This window comes from Bidens hawaiensis, unplaced genomic scaffold (genome assembly GCF_021521415.1).
Source record: "Bidens hawaiensis isolate Kalapana, Puna unplaced genomic scaffold, B.hawaiensis_p1.1 tig00001299_1, whole genome shotgun sequence".
Classification (NCBI taxonomy): Eukaryota; Viridiplantae; Streptophyta; class Magnoliopsida; order Asterales; family Asteraceae; genus Bidens; species Bidens hawaiensis.
In genome coordinates this window covers 1,749,330-1,765,849 of record NW_027491074.1, presented here as the reverse complement: position 1 = coordinate 1,765,849, position 16,520 = coordinate 1,749,330, and positions in this window count along the sequence as shown.

Below are 16,520 nucleotides of genomic sequence, written 5' to 3'. Positions count from 1 at the left end.
TTTTAGTATGCATGCAGGTGAATAGAATGAGGCAGGTTGCTTGGTGGAGATACATGGCAATAAGATGAAGACTCGCATCCTTAAGAGGAAGAATCGCATGTTAATTTTGTTAAACATTTATGACCTATGTTATTTCGTTTAAGACAAGGTACTTATGTTATGTAAGAGTGATTGACTATTTATTCCGTAATTTGTTTTAATTAACTCTGATTTCCGAATTATGTGAATAAGTAAATCCAACCCGAGAAAAAGTAAGGCACCCGGGGTCGGGGGCCTTACAAGACGACTTTAAAGTTATTATCTTATAGTGATGCTAAACTTCAACTAAAACATCAAATGCAAAGAAGTATTCAGAATTTTGTAATAAATTTTAAATGTATTTTTTTATCTTTTATGTCATATTTAAGTTACTTAACTACATATTTATTTGATTTTTAAAATATCTCATAGATTATATTATTTGAATTTTAAAATATTTCATTGAATATATGTATTAATATGTTATATAAATAATTTTACAGCCCATGTGTCACACGGGCATATAAACTAGTGTGTGTGTGTGTGTATAACTAAAATTATGTATTCTCACTAACATTCGTGTTAATAAACCCTATTTTTATACATGCTACAGGTACAAGTAGTTAAAATTGTTCAAGATCGAAGATATTAGTTTGACCTTAGGATATTTATTCAAAACGCAAAAGTATGATGTATTCGTTTCGATTACTGAATTTGTGTACTTGTTTTAATGTTAATTAAATTAAATAATTATTGTCGCTTTAATTAGTGTCTTTTGAGCTATTGTCTGATCAATACGTTACGCCCCGGCATGTTTTGCCGCTTAGGTCGGGGTGTGACAGTATGAAATGAGTATACACATTCAAATAATTACAGATGCATAATTTTATTTATAAACCAAGATCCGAATTACATTCCCAAAATGGGTAAACAAATACGAATACAAATACGAAAGATCCAAGATGTTATTTCAAGAGTTTTCTATGGTGGAGAAAAAAACCTTCTTCTATCGACCCACACATCCAAAATTACCCCTCTAGAAAAGAGAAGAGCCCCACCCCAGCCTTCATGTATAAGGACATATCCATATCATCTTTTATAGGAAGGGAGCATGCCCCTTCCATTAGCCTATTCCCGCAGCCTTCATGCATTAGGACATAGCTATGTGCCTCTTTCATCAGCCTTCATGCATAAGAAAATATATATATTATCTTTTAAAGGAAAAGAGTGTGCCCCTTCCATCAGCCTTCATGCATAAGGAAATAGCTGTATTATCTTTTATAGGAAGGGAACGTGCCATTTCCATAAGCCTTTATTCATAAGGACATATATGTATTTCTTTTATAGGAAGGGAGCGTTCCTCTTCCATCAACCTTCACTCATAAGGACATATCTATATCATCTCTGTAGGAAGAAAGACTTGTTGTATCGCAAAAAAGGTGCGCCTAGTGCACTCATGTTACAAAGACATTCTTGCATAATGAATTGATCTTGAAGACTCTTGAGATTTATTACAAGTAACCATGTTTATTATTCGAGGATTGATTATTCAAATAGCTAAGATAAAAGACATCACGGTGATCATGGAACAAACGAAGGCATTCTCATGAAATATGATTATTTAGAAGACTTCTAACGTACATCAAAACTAATTATGCTTTTATATTTATGTAACATTCGTTACTTTTCAAACCCGAAAACCCGACCTGTTTTAAATTTTCGGCTTTTGTTTACTAATATATATATATATGTCACGTTCGTTACACGTATTCGTCATTTTGTTTGTATTTGGATTAGTATTCGCATTCGTTAAATTTCTTTTTATTTTCTCTAGTCTTAAAACATTACAAAGTATAAGGTTCAAATTGAAATTTATATTTAAATTTATGTTTTAATATAACTTCAAAGCTTAAGGACTAAATATGTAAATTATAAAATAATAAAAACACAAATCAATCAGCCCACCTTCCTTGTAATTCACGGTTTTCCGGCCGGCCATTCCAGCGAGCCTTAGCAAGTCCGGCGAGCTCCATAAACTTGTCAAAACGCGCATATTAAATCAATTCGAAACTTGTAACAGCTTAAGACTAAACCTACAATCACTAATCAACATAAATAACGCCTAATAATGAGTCAATTCGTCTCGTAACCAAACCATAACCGTCGGCCATTTAACCCACAACGCAAAACATGTGATTAACATCTTTCGTTCCAATTAGCCCTATTAAAAAAAGATGCAAACATTCATCTAACCTCGTTCCAAACATCAATTCAATCTAAAATACACTCTATAATCATGAATTTGTCCGACGAAGTTTGTTTCCGGCCATGTTCCGTTCACCATAAAATCGTCATAGTTCCAGGTAATTTTTATATGTTTATGAATAGTTGTAAGCCGTACACTAAAATCCCTAACTTAATTTTTACAAACTTGGATTTAACAATTAAAGATCTAGGGTTCATATGTGAACAAGATGAACCAAAACTAATACTTATAAATAATCGTTTTCATATAATAACCGAATTGCTTTGATACTTCACTGGTTAAGTCACAGGCTTTTTAAACATGAGACCCGGGTTCGAAACCTGGGTTGTTAGTCTTTTAATTAATTTTTTTTTGTTAATTAATAACTATTATACCTTTAATCAGTTAGTGTATTTATAATATTAAACTCATTCTTAAAACGAATATGATACTTGGTTCAGCTGGCTAACACATGAGACTTTTAACAGAAAGACCCGGATTCGAAACCCGAGTCAGGACATTTTATATATATATATATATATATATATATATATATATATATATATATATATATATATTAACAGCCTTTATCTTTTTATATAATTAAATTAATCAATTAAAAATCATAATAAAACAATAAAAATATTTTTTTTAATCCAAATAAAAATTTTATAAATTATATTTCATCATTTTTCCACTTAAAAATCAAACTTTCGTTTTCGTAACCCATAATTAAAATTCGTCCGATAAACATAACCGTAAACTTTAATTTCTTAAATTATTTCATTAAAACCTTTAAAATTAATTTAGACTTGTAATCGCTAGTCCAAGTTTTTACGAACATCTTGCTTCGTATCTTTTCCGTTAAAGATATTAATAACATAATAACAACCAAATTCCGTTAAACTTAAAATATTACTATTATAATCAATAGCACTAAAATTAGTAAAAATAACACATCAATTAATTCTTAAACAAACTTATACAATAACTAACCTTAATAATATCGATAGATTAGTCGTTAAATTTCGTATTTATTCTTACTGTAGTTCGTTCGGATCGTTTGCTTTGGTTTCTCTGAAGCTTTCGGTTTATTCTTAGTCTTTCGCTTCAATTTCAAATGTGAGTTTCTCACACCCCCTTTTTAAACGTTTTTACATTTTGGGGGTAGTATGCATATCCTATTTAAATGATTTCTATTATTACTTATTCAAACTACAATTCACATTATGGACTTGTGTGTTTACTTGCTTATGTGCGTTGTGCTATTATCCGAGTACGTTGGTTGTCCCCAACTGGAAAGGACCTTATATGCGTTGTGCTATCTGAGTACGCTGATCGGCCTCAACTAGAAAGGACCTTGCGCGCGTTGTGCGATATCCCGAATACGTTGGTTGTTACTAATTGGAAAGGACTTACTTGCGTTGATTACACGGTTCATAGAATTGTACGCTTTTTATGTATTATATCAAACCTTGATGATAATCACCAGCTACTTGTAGTTGACTTTATTTTATATGCAAGCTATAGGTGCGGTGATTAGAGGATGATGTAAAGATAGACACTAGTTTTTAGGTTATAAAAAATAATCAATAAATTGTCATAACTGTCTATCCTTAAATTGGTTGTATTTGTTTTCTTGAACTTGTGTACTTGTGTTGTGAACGAATTAATGATATTATGGTCACTTAATAGTGTCTAGTGTGTTTGAACAATCTGTACGTAACACTCGGGCGTTTCTTCTTAAGCCAGGGTGTTACAATTTATGACTAACAAATATAATCGGTCCACACGGGGCTGAGTTTGATGTTAATTGCCTAAACAACTCTTAACCGCGCATGTTAGTCTCACCTAGTGCTTCCGGGAGTAAATTGAGAATTCTTTGTTATCGGGAGTAACTATGGGTCCTTTGGTAAATATAATGCCCCGGGGGTTGTTTTAATCGAACGTGGTGAGGTCAAGGCTTTAGGTAACTTGAACCATGTTAGAACGCCTCGTAGGATAAACGAGTCCATTCGGTGTCGTTAGTAATGATTGTATGTAAACCGACAGGCGTTTGAGTTGTGGGGATACTTAGGGGTTCTCTAGCTCGTGGTGATTTCGTGCCTTGGGTCAGGTGAGTTCACGATGCCCCTTTTTACTCTTTTCAAGTTTTGGGCTATCATACACACTTAAGCGATTTTGCTTGATGAATAGTTTAAATTATTTTACATGGGCTTACTTGTATAGAGTAGGCCTTGGGATTATATTATTGTATGTTTGGATGTATGTTTATACATGTATTATTGTATGGCCAATAATTGGCGATGTTAATTAGTTGTTATCGACTAAAGATGTTTACGTATGCCTACTTTGTGTTTGCATACGTTGGATGAGATGTTACGTGGTTGGTTTGTACGTGTGCTCGACTCTTATGTTATTACTTGGATGATATTTATAGGGATATAATTATATAGATGTACATATATATAAGTATGACTACTTATTGTTGATGATGGCCTAACTGTTCGTATCCCGTTTTATTTTAAACTCTTGGAATGATTATTATAAATGTCAATTATTAAAACTTGAACTCACTCAGGTCAAGCTGACTTTGTATGTATGTTAGTGTGAGTTTCATGTTAGGAGGAGGATGCTTACCGCTTGGACGTGCTCGAGGCTACTGGGACGGTTGAAGGCATATCTAGTCGGAAAGTTTTGTTAATGAACGTTGTCCTTTTCAATTAATACTTAATACATTGAAATTTGGTTTTGGGCATAATTCCCGGGTTTTGGGAACTTGTTTTAATAATTATGATTTTTTTGCTGATTTATACTCTGAACTGGTTTTTGAAATGAAATGAATTGTTTTGAGTTTAAGAATTTTGTAAGTTTCGTGTATGATCATCAACTATAGGATTCCCGGGATTCGAGGTCTTACATATTGGTATCAGAGCCATGGTTCGAGGGATCCGAGCGTTCCTAAATGCTTGGACTCGAACAATAGAAGAAGGGACTAGAAATGCCAACCGCGAGTTGCTGCATGTCAAGAGGTAAATTCTAATTATGTAGTCATTCTTACAAGTTTAAGATGTCATTTCGTGAATAATTGCTTAAGTGTAAGATGGGATGCTGATATGGTTAGGGGGCAGAGGGTGCTTAGGATGGGCGGGTAAAGTAAACAATTAATAACACTTGATCAACGTTATTAGCAGTTTACCGTTACCTTGCATGTTCTAAATACTACTTGTGTCTGACTATGTTAGGGTTCCTGTAGGTTCCTGGACGGATCTTACACGAGATATCCCGATATACACAGGTGCGGAATCCCTGTGTAGATCGTTACGGACGTAGAATATTAGCTCACAAACACACGTACACACAATACGAACAACCACACGTTATATTGATAACTCAAACCGAGATGCTTACAGACTCACGTCAATAGACTCACACGTAACTGAACTCGATCAACCAAAAACCTAAAATGACCAACACTGAAACAGTAACCCATAGGTTACTTAAATACACGACAACTTCGCCTGTCAATAACTTCGCTCGTTGAACAAGTTCGCCTAGGCGAACTTGTCAACAACTTCGCTTGGTTAACAAGTTCGCCTAAGCGAACTTGTCAACAACTTCGCTGTTACACAAACAATTACATAAACAATATTACAGACTCGATTACAGACTTTATACATATGAACTACTGACATCTATGCACCAACAGTTCCGTCTTCGTAGGGATAGGATATGGCTAACTCTCGTGTCGTTAGCGTTAATGTTCATCTCATTCCTTAAATTCTCCTGTTTATTTCTCATCCTCTCAAATGCTTTGCGCGTAATTATTTAGCTGAGGCGTAGCATGCTGTCACTCTGGGTTCCTTTGTACTTGACCGCTTAAATTCCTCGCTCCTTCAAGAATGTATCTGTAACTGTTTAGCTAAGCAGGAGTGTAATGTTATCACAGATACCTTTTTACTTGATGAATTACAGGCTTCGGTCTTATTTGATTCGGGTGCCAGTAGAAGTTTTGTGTCTACCGCTTTCTATTCCACGTTGAATAAATTACCGGAGCGTGTAGTAGATGTGTTTGAGGTTGAGTTTGCCGTAGGGAAATCCCTTTCCGTGTCTAGGGCTATTCAGGGTTGTTCCATCGAGTTGTCGGGATATAGATTTCTGGTGCAGCTGTATTTGATGCCGCTTGGTTGTTTTGATGTAGCACTTGGGTTGGACTGGCTCGCAAGTGTTGATTCTCAGATCATTTGTGGTCAGAAACTTGTACGTCTAAGAGCCCCGGATGGGACCCAAATTATGGTCTTCAGTGATCGGAATGGTGCAACGCCACATATCATATCCATGCTTAAGGCGGGAAAACTGATGCAGCGGGGGTGCGGGGCGTATCTGGCGTATGCTATAAACGTGAAAACCGAGGTGGCTACCGTCGGTGGTGTTCCTATTGTTCGGGATTTCCCGGGTGTGTTTCCAGATGATTTGTCAGATGTGCCGCCAGATCGCGAGGTCGAATTCCATATAGACCTTATGCCGGGTGCAAAACCCGTTGCTTGAGCTCCTTACCGTCTAGCACCGAATGAAATGAAAGAACTTATGGCTCTATTGGAAGACTTGCTCGACAAGGGCTTCATTCGACCGAGCATCTCACCTTGGGGTGCCTCGGTCCTGTTCGTCAAGAAGAAGGACGGTAGCATGCGGATGTGCATCGACTATCGTGAATTGAATAAACTCACTGTGAAAAATCGGTACCCTCTACCAAGGATCGACGACTTATTTGATCAGCTCCAAGGAGCTATTTGGTTTTCGAAGATCGATCTTAGGTCCGGGTATCATCAGTTGAAAATTCGAGAGGAGGATATCCCTAAGACTGCCTTCCACAATCGTTATGGACATTATGAATTTCTCGTGATGTCTTTCAGTTTGACCAACGCACCGGCTGCGTTCATGGATCTTATGAACGGGTGTGTAGGCCGATGCTCGATCGTTCTGTTATTATGTTCATCGAAAACATTCTTGTGTATTCCAAATGTGAATCCGATCATGCCGGTCATCTCACGGAAGTTTTGAAAGCTCCGCGAAAGAACAAGTTGTACGCGAAATTTTCGAAGTGTTCTTTTTGGTTACGCGAGGTTCAGTTCTTGGGGCATGTTATTAACCCGAGCGGTATTTTGGTTGACTCTGCAAAGGTGGAAGCCATAAACGAATGGGAATCTCCTAAGTCTCTGTCCGAAATTCGTAGCTTTCTGGGATTGGCGGGGTATTACCGCCGCTTTATTCCCGACTTTTCAAAAATCGCTTCGTCGTTGACCAAGTTGACTAAGAAGAGCGTTAAGTTAGTGTGGGGTTCTGAGCAGGAGGAGGCTTTTCTCGAATTAAGAAACAGGTTGACGCATGCTCCGATTTTAGATTTACCCGATGGCACTAACGATCTGGTTGTTTATTCTGATGCCTCTTATTAGGGGCTTGGGTGTGTTCTGATGCAGTGAGGCCGAGTCATAGCTTATGCCTCACGGCAGTTAAAGCCTTATGAGGCGCATTATCCTACTCACGATTTGGAGCTGGCGGCGGTTGTGTTTGCGCTTAAGTTGTGGAGACATTATTTGTACGGTGTCCCTTGTGTTATCTATACCGATCATAAGAGCTTAAAGTATTTATTCGAGCAAAAGGAACTGAATATGCACCAGCGGCGGTGGCTGGAATTGATTAAGGATTATGATTTTATGTACCATCCCGGTAAGGCTAACGTGGTAGCCGATGCGTTGAGCCGGAAGGAGAGACCGAAACCTATTCGCGTGAAATCTTACTAGCTTATTCTCAAGCCCGGCATTTTGAAACAGATAGCCAATGTTCAGAATGAAGCTTTGCAGGTGAATGAATTATGTCAGAACGCATTTGGGGTCAGGAAAAATTTTTGGAAGACGTCGGTGACGGGTTGAAGTACAGGAACGGTCGTTTATGGGTTACCAGGTATGGGGGATTCAGGGGTAAGATACTGGATGAAGCACACAAGTCGCGCTATTCCATTCATCCGGGCGCGACTAAGATGCACCAAGACCTGAAGAAGAATTATTGGTGGCCTGCGATGAAGTATGAGGTGGCTCAGTACGTGAGTAAGTGTTTGACGTGTCTGCAAGTTAAGGCCGAGCACCAGAAGCCTTTCGGGAAACTTCAACCCTTAAAAATACCTGAGTGGAAGTGGGAGCATCTTACAATGGATTTAGTGACTAAACTGCCACATACTCCTAGGGGTAATTATGACACCATTTGGGTAATAGTTGATAGATTGACTAAGTGCGCTCGTTTCTTGCCGATTCGAGAAACTTTTAATTATGAGCAGCTGGCCGATGTGTTCATTCGTGAGATCGTTTCTAGGCACGAGATGCCAGTATCTATTGTTTCGGATAGGGATACGCGTTTTACCTCCAGGTTTTGGAAGAAGTTTCATGAGTAGATGGGTACCAAACTCCTCATTAGTACCGTTTATCACCCGCATACGGATGGTCAATCCGAGAGGACCATACAGACTCTCGAGGATATGTTGCGGGCTTGTGTTATCGATTTTAGTTATAGTTGGGATCGTCATTTACCGTTGGTCGAATTTTCTTATAATAACAGTTACTATGCCACTATTGGGATGCCGCCGTTTGAGATGTTGTATGGGCGTAGGTGTAGGACTCCGGTCTGTTGGGGCTCCATTGGTCAGAAACAGTTGGGTAGTTTGGAGGTGGTTGAGGCTACGACTGAGAAGCTCGATAAGATTAAGGCTTTTATGAAGGCCGCTCAGGATCGTCAAAAGTCCTATGCGGACAAAAGGCGGAGACCTATTGTGTTCGAGACTGGTGATCGAGTTATGCTAAAAGTTTCTCCTTGGAAGGGCATCATTTGTTTTCATAAGAGAGGGAAGCTTAGTCCGAGGTTCATTGGTCCGTTCCGTATTTGTCCCGTGTTGGTGAGGTAGCGTATAGACTGGAATTGCCCGATGAGCTCGCGGGGATTCATCCTACTTCCCACGTGTCTCATTTGAGGAAATGTTTAGCATATGAGGAGCCCCATGTGCCTCTTGGTGATATTATGCTTGATAGTAAGTTAAACTACGTTGAAGATCCTATCGCTATACTTGACCGTCAGGAAAGGCGTTTGAGGAATAAGGCGGTTAGGCAGGTGAAGGTGCAGTGGAGGCACCGTAAGGGCTCCGAGGCCACTTGGGAGTCCGAAGACTAGATGATGAAACTCTACCAGCAGCTGTTCTTATCGCATCGGGATTCGGGGAAGAATCCCATTGTAAGGGGGTGGACTTGTAACACACGTCACTTTCGGTTTAACGATTTAAATCTTCTAAAGTATGTACAATTCTCGGGAGTAATCCGGCATTCCTCGATGACCTTCTCATCTGCCCGGTACGTTAAATTATGTAACTTTTCAATCAAGATGTTACTTCTTTATAATTAAGGGGCTGGAATGTAACATTTCATATTATAACATAAAAGTAACCCTAGCCCCCCCCCCCTAACAGCCGATCGGCACCCATAGCGGCCACAAGAGATTCGTTTTTCTTTTTTCCAGCCGCTCTCAAGGACTAAAACTTCAATTGAAGGTTAGTTCCATGTTCCCCCAAGTCTTTTACACCTTAATTGGTCATTATATCTCGCGTATTGATCGATAAACGGCTTGTTCTAGGCTAACCGGGTGGCTGTCCAATCGAGCAATTTCGGGACTGTTTTGGTGGAGGTTTTTTGCACCAACATCTTCTTAGGTATGTCTAGTATAACATACTTTAAAATTATGCCCGTTGGTGTTCGTTTGATTGGTCAACTAGTTGTAGCTTGAAAGTTGGTATTCGGTTGACTAGTTTGTGAATTGTGATGTCTAGCGCGCTGTTTGAGGGAACTAACAACCAATTCGAATGTTCTAGCCTCGGTATGAGTTTTAGGCTGTAAGAAACTGATTTTTAAAGGTAATGGGGCTGAATTGGTTGTCGGTTCCTCAAACGGGTCGGTACAACGCGTATTCGCGTTTATTAAATAGTTGGTGCGTTGTGCTTGCAAGTTACCGACCCGTTCGACTCGTGTAGCGTCGTGTGGACTTGTTGGCTGTGAATTTATCATATTGGGACCACACGGGGCTGAGTTGGATGTTAATTGCCTGAACAACTCTTAAACGCGCATGTTAGTGTCACCTAGTGCTTCCGGGGGTAAATTGGGAATTCTTTGTTCTCGGGAGTAACTATGGGTCCTTCGGTAAATATAAGGCCCAGGGGGCTGTTTTAATCGAACGTGGTGAGGTCGAGGCTTTAGGTAACTTGAATCATGTTAGAACGCCTCGTAGGATAAACGAGTCCATTCGGTGTCGTTAGTAATTATTGTATGTAAACCGACAGGCGTTTGAGTTGTGGGGATACTTAGGGGTTCTCTATCTCGTGGTGATTTCATGCCTTGGGTCAGGTGAGTTCATGATGCCCCTTTTTACTCTTTTCAAGTTTTGGGCTAGCATACACACTTAAGCGATTTTACTTGATGAACAGTTTAAATTATTTTACATGGGCTTACTTGTATAGAGTAGGCCTTGGGATTATATTATTGTATGTTTGGATGTATGTTTATACATGTATTATTGTATGGCCAATAATTGACGATGTTAATTAGTCATTATCGACTAAAGATGTTTACGTATGCCTACTTTGTGTTTGCATACGTTGGATGAGATGTTACGTGTTTGGGTTGTACGTGTGCTCGACCCTGATGTTATTACTTGGATGATATTTATAGGGATATAATTATATAGATGTACATATATATAAGTATGACTACTTATTGTTGATGATGGCCTAACTGTTCGTATCCCGTTTTATTTTAAAACTCTTGGAATGATTATTATAAATGTCAATTATTAAAACTTAAACTCACTCAGCTCAAGCTGACTATGTGTGTATGTTAGTATGAGTTTCAGGTTAGGAGGAGGATGCTTACCGCTTGGACGTGCTCGAGGCTACTGGGACGGTTGAAGGCATATCTAGTCGGAAAGTTTTCTTAATGAACATTGTTCTTTTCAATTAATACTTAATACATTGAAATTTGGTTTTGGGCATAATTCCCGGGTTTTGAGAACTTGTTTTAATAATTATGATTTTTCCGCTGATTTATACTCTGAACTGGTTTTTGAAATGAAATGAATTGTTTTGAGTTTAAGAATTTTGTAAGTTTCATGTATGATCACCAACTGTAGGATTCCCGGGATTCGGGGTCTTATACCCCCCCCCCTCCCTAGATGGGATAAAGCCCTCTTTAAAAGCACAATATTTATAATTCCCCCAAATGGGATAAAACCCTCTTTAAGAGGCTCAAATACTTATAATTCCCCATAATGGAAAAATGAAATCAATTCTCCTTTATAATGAGTAAAAGGAAGGCCCGCCTGAGAGGCTTGAATCCATATACAAAATAAGAACATCATAATACGTCCGCATACAAATTGAAAACATCCTAATACACCCACAAGCACGAGGTGAACCTTATAGCCCAACATGTGCTTAAATGCACCTCGAGTCAAAACATATTATGCACTGTTGTTTTTAACATGATTCGCTCATATTAATCGACAAGATCTGGCAGGGAAACATATAGAAAGAAGTCAGATAATCATGATTAACGTCAGTGGTTTGATACATTTTCAACATGTGTTATCACATTGGAAATTGTTAATGTCTTCGTTTTTATGTCAAATACTAATAACGCAAGAGTAGCATGATCATTATTATAGACTGTTAATTGTTTACTAACAAATTTTGCAGGGTTACTCAACAAGAAGAAATAGATTACGTAAATCAAGCATAGTTTCCAGGGAAGGAAATATTAACCTTGTCTTGGTTATGTTCGGGAAACTTGGGTTTAAAGTCCCTTATCCCAATCATAAATAATTAGCATAATGGATGTGTAACATTTCGGATTTTCTAAACCGTATTCGTTTACTCATAACCTGAACCGAGAATATTTTATATCATTATAATTAATCAAAAATCAAATAATTAGGAATTTTTATGTTTCTAATGTTCACTATAGGCCCTTCATGTTTTATACAATGCTTATTCCTTAATTATTGCATAAAAGTTCAACAAATGACCAAATACTAAACTTTAGGGACTAAACTTGTTAAAAACCAAACTCCAAACCCATTGTGGGCCGGGGCGCTGCGCGACCACCAAGGGTGGTGGCCGCCGCGCGGCGCTATGGCCATAATGTGTAGATCGTTTTGATTAAACACGTTTACTAGTTCGTTTTTGGCCCAAAATCGATTATTTTAGGCATATTAGAGAGAATTAAGGACCAATAAACAATCATATAACCAAAACATAAGTATAATCTCGTTTATTATCATCCAAGATCAAATCTTTTGATTATATTTAGTGATTTATTCATAAAAGTATGATTTACTTGCTTAAACGGGCCAAAAAGCCTATAATTAGTTCGGTTTAGCTATTCCTATATAAACAAGTCATAACTATCTGCTGTAAACTTTAATCTAACCCTAATCCACCTCCTACAGTAATCACTAGCCTCTGCCATCTCGTAAACCCTTCGGTTTTTGCATATTCGTTAAAGATACAAGGCTTGATCGTTGACTTTGCTTACTTTAGGACCTTTGACTTCCGTTTCTCATCAATCCTTTCAGTTTCCGAGTAAGTTGTAACCTGTAAAATCATTCATACATATTCCCTAGTCAATAACCTTCAATCAATTTCGGTGGTTGAAGGGTGTTGACTAGTCAATTACTTTAAAACCTGATTAAGGTTAAAACAGTCAACAAGTTTGACTTTGCGTTTTCTCATGCTTCTGGTCGGATTCAATGTTCGGTCCAGAAGACTTTTATTCTTGTAACGAAATTTTAAGGCTACTGGCCAAAACCCGACTTCCGACTCGCTGTTCGGATTCTGGTCGGTACCAGCTCGCTTAAACGTTTAATTCAACATAACTAGAGTTCTACTCATCCGTTTGGATTGATTCCAGCGGCATTAAGTTCGTTTTTATTTATAGTTTCATATCATAAAGTTTTAGGTTCTGATCAGTTAGCTCGTTTGACGTATTGGACGACTCGCTTAAACCTTACTCATTTATTCGTAATCAAATTCACTTGCCTTTAATCTAAAGTGAGTTTTATCATTCCCCTATTTTAATCGATTTTTACAAACTTTTTGGGGACATATGAGTATATCATACTATACATACATATCTATATATACATACATATCAAAAATAGCAAACGTGTAATTGTGTGTGATTAATCAAATCTACTTATGTGCTTATTTGTCTTTGCATGCAATCGTTTGACATATCCCCTTGGAGAGGGTTCTCATTCTATTGACCACCGCCCGATTCCTTTGGCAACGGTCTTATTCTATTTATTTGCTCATAGTTGATTTACCGGCGTCCAATTCGCTTGGCAATGGTTTAATCGACAATCTATTTGTTTATGGTTTGATTTCATTACCGCATTTATTACGTTTTGCTTATTTATCATATTAACATTATTTTGGTGTCAAAACTTGGTGGTAAACTCACTCAACATGTTTGTTGACAAAACTCCATTTTCTACGCATATGCAGGTTGCCTGAGTTGAAGGATGGACACTTAGAAAGACCTTAGGATTATAATGAAGACATACATGAATTTAACATGTTATATTTGTTTATTTGAATTGGTTGTTGTATTTGGATATTGTGTGTGTATAATTGAAATAAAATAATTAATTAGATATTGTCATTTATACTTATGATAGTATTTTCGAGCTGTGAGCAATCGGATCACGCCCCAGCATTTCCGCCTTAGGTTAGGGTGTGACAGGACGGGGGTGGGGGGTGTGGGGACTTGAAAAGGTAGCCCCATGACTGGGCCTATTGTATGGGTTGAGTTTAGATATGCTTGGTCTTTATCTCTTTCCATGACTTGGCCATCTTAACTGTGACATCTTAGTTTTTCCGTATTTGAATTCGTTGGGGTGTAACATCAACCTTGCCGAGCTAAACTTAATAAGTCAAAATGGAGCCAACCTATTAGGGTTAGGGCTTACTCATTCTTTATTATACAGAAGAGGGGCCTCGTATTTCTATCATGGTAGATTTAAACTATCAAGAGAATTGGTTCAGGATCATGGGAATCAAATATCATCTACCTCAGCCAAGTATCAAAAGAGGATCTCGTCCAAAACTGGCTCAATGAATGGGCCTAAAAGAAAAAGAGGATGGACCTATCCAGAATGTGATGAGAAAGATGGGTCGTGACAAAATTAGTTATTTGTCCTTATCATAAAGAATAAGGCCTAGGGGCACTTGTAGAGCTTGCTATGAAAATGGGTCTCCGTCCCATGATGGGTCAAATCAAGTAAGCCCAAGAGAAATCAAGATACTCGACTAGTTACTCTAACCAAACATCCAACCAACCAAATAAAAAGGAGATATGGTGAGAGAAACGCAAAGTTGAAAGTATAAGGGAAGAAGGGAGCAAGCTGTTAAGAGAAAGACAAGCGATTCTAAAGGTATTATTACATCTTGGGGGACGCGTGAGAGCCATTTCCAAAACTGCCGCCGGTTTGGGAGTGGGCCTGGTTATAGGCCAAATGTCTTCAGAAGTTACATAAAGAACTGTGGGGCTGATTAATATTACATGAAAATTGGGCCGATAGAGAAAACAACATAAACGGATACGCCAAGAGAATAAAGGAAGCGTCGTGGGGCTGAATCAAAAGTGAAGCGAAGAACTAATATGAGCCCATTATACTCGTCATAAATAGCGAGCACAATGGACTGGAGAGACTTGAAGAGATTACCATTGAAATGGGCTCTTAGAATGATAAGAGAAGTAGTCCCAACAACAAACGCTAGCCTAAATTAAGTGTGGCTAAAGGAAGTAAGCCCGTAAGAGAGTAACTAAAAAACCCCCCAAAGTAACTAAGTGAAATAAAAGGTTCTAGAAGGATGAAGGACTTGTCTAATCAATCTAAACAAGTTGGTAGTTACAGCCCAAAAGAAGGGATTGGGACATCACATGCATCAGGCCATGCTACTAAGAGAACAATGGTCCAAGAGAAAGCTCCTAGGTAAGAATGAGCACGTAATAGTTCTAGGAATATTCTTTTGTGTATCAAAGATACCCCTGGCTGTATAAAGGGTGGGGATCTTTCATTTTTACTCACTCAATTCCCACATGAAAGAATAAATACTTACAATTACTTAGTAAATCATAAATTAGTCATTAAGTAGAGCAAACACCCGAATCCTACATCACATTCGATCCTCCAAACGATTAGGGTTCCAACAACTTATAACATTCTTTTACACTAACAATTTTTTTTTCCAAAATTACGTTTTAACTAAATGTAAGTGGGAAATAGTTTTATGCTAAACTACATCACATTATAATGTGTCGTCATCCACTATTATTATTTGTATTTGATCACTTATGAATTAACGGAGTCTTGCTTTTTATTGTGAAATGTGAATCATATGTTCTAAAGTTTTTCGAAAAGATGCCGAATGTTACGGACCTGGAGAATTGAAATATAGATAAACAGTAAAATATAGTCGCTTTAAATTTATAATATATACAGTGATCGTCTAATGATTATACTATTGCATTTACAAATTTGTGAATATTAGAACTTTTTTTTCATTATTTAATTTTACTTATAAACATTGAATTGTACATAGTTGATGTAGCGTTAACTAGTAACATGATTATAGATAATACTAGCCTACATAAATTGGCATATTTTTCTTAGAACTGGACTAGATCCGTGTGTTAAATATCGCACTCGGTCTACGAGTTATTCAAAATATATCATTTTATTTATTAAACGCAAGTTATTTAACAATATAACTAAGAAATCTAAAACATAAATAAGGAACTCATTTCATACCACTGAAATACAAGATAACCTCTTGATACCTAACAAAACATGGAATATAACACATGATGTGATTAGGTAGTCCACAATATATTAGAAAAAGAAAAAATAAATAACCAAAAATGCTAATATATTATAATTTCTATGACCATGAAGACCCATGTTTTGTCTCTAGTTTCTTGTTTCAAGAACTTATTTCTCCCCCTCCTATCTCTTACACAAACTAAGTAGATTTTGCTGGTGTTTTGTCTTGTGGTTACAACCGCAAATCCCATGTTTTGTGTCCACTATGAGCACCCAATGAAACCAAAAACACAGAATTAAGAATAAACCCTATTGGCATAGCTTCTGCCAATCAACAAGAAAACAA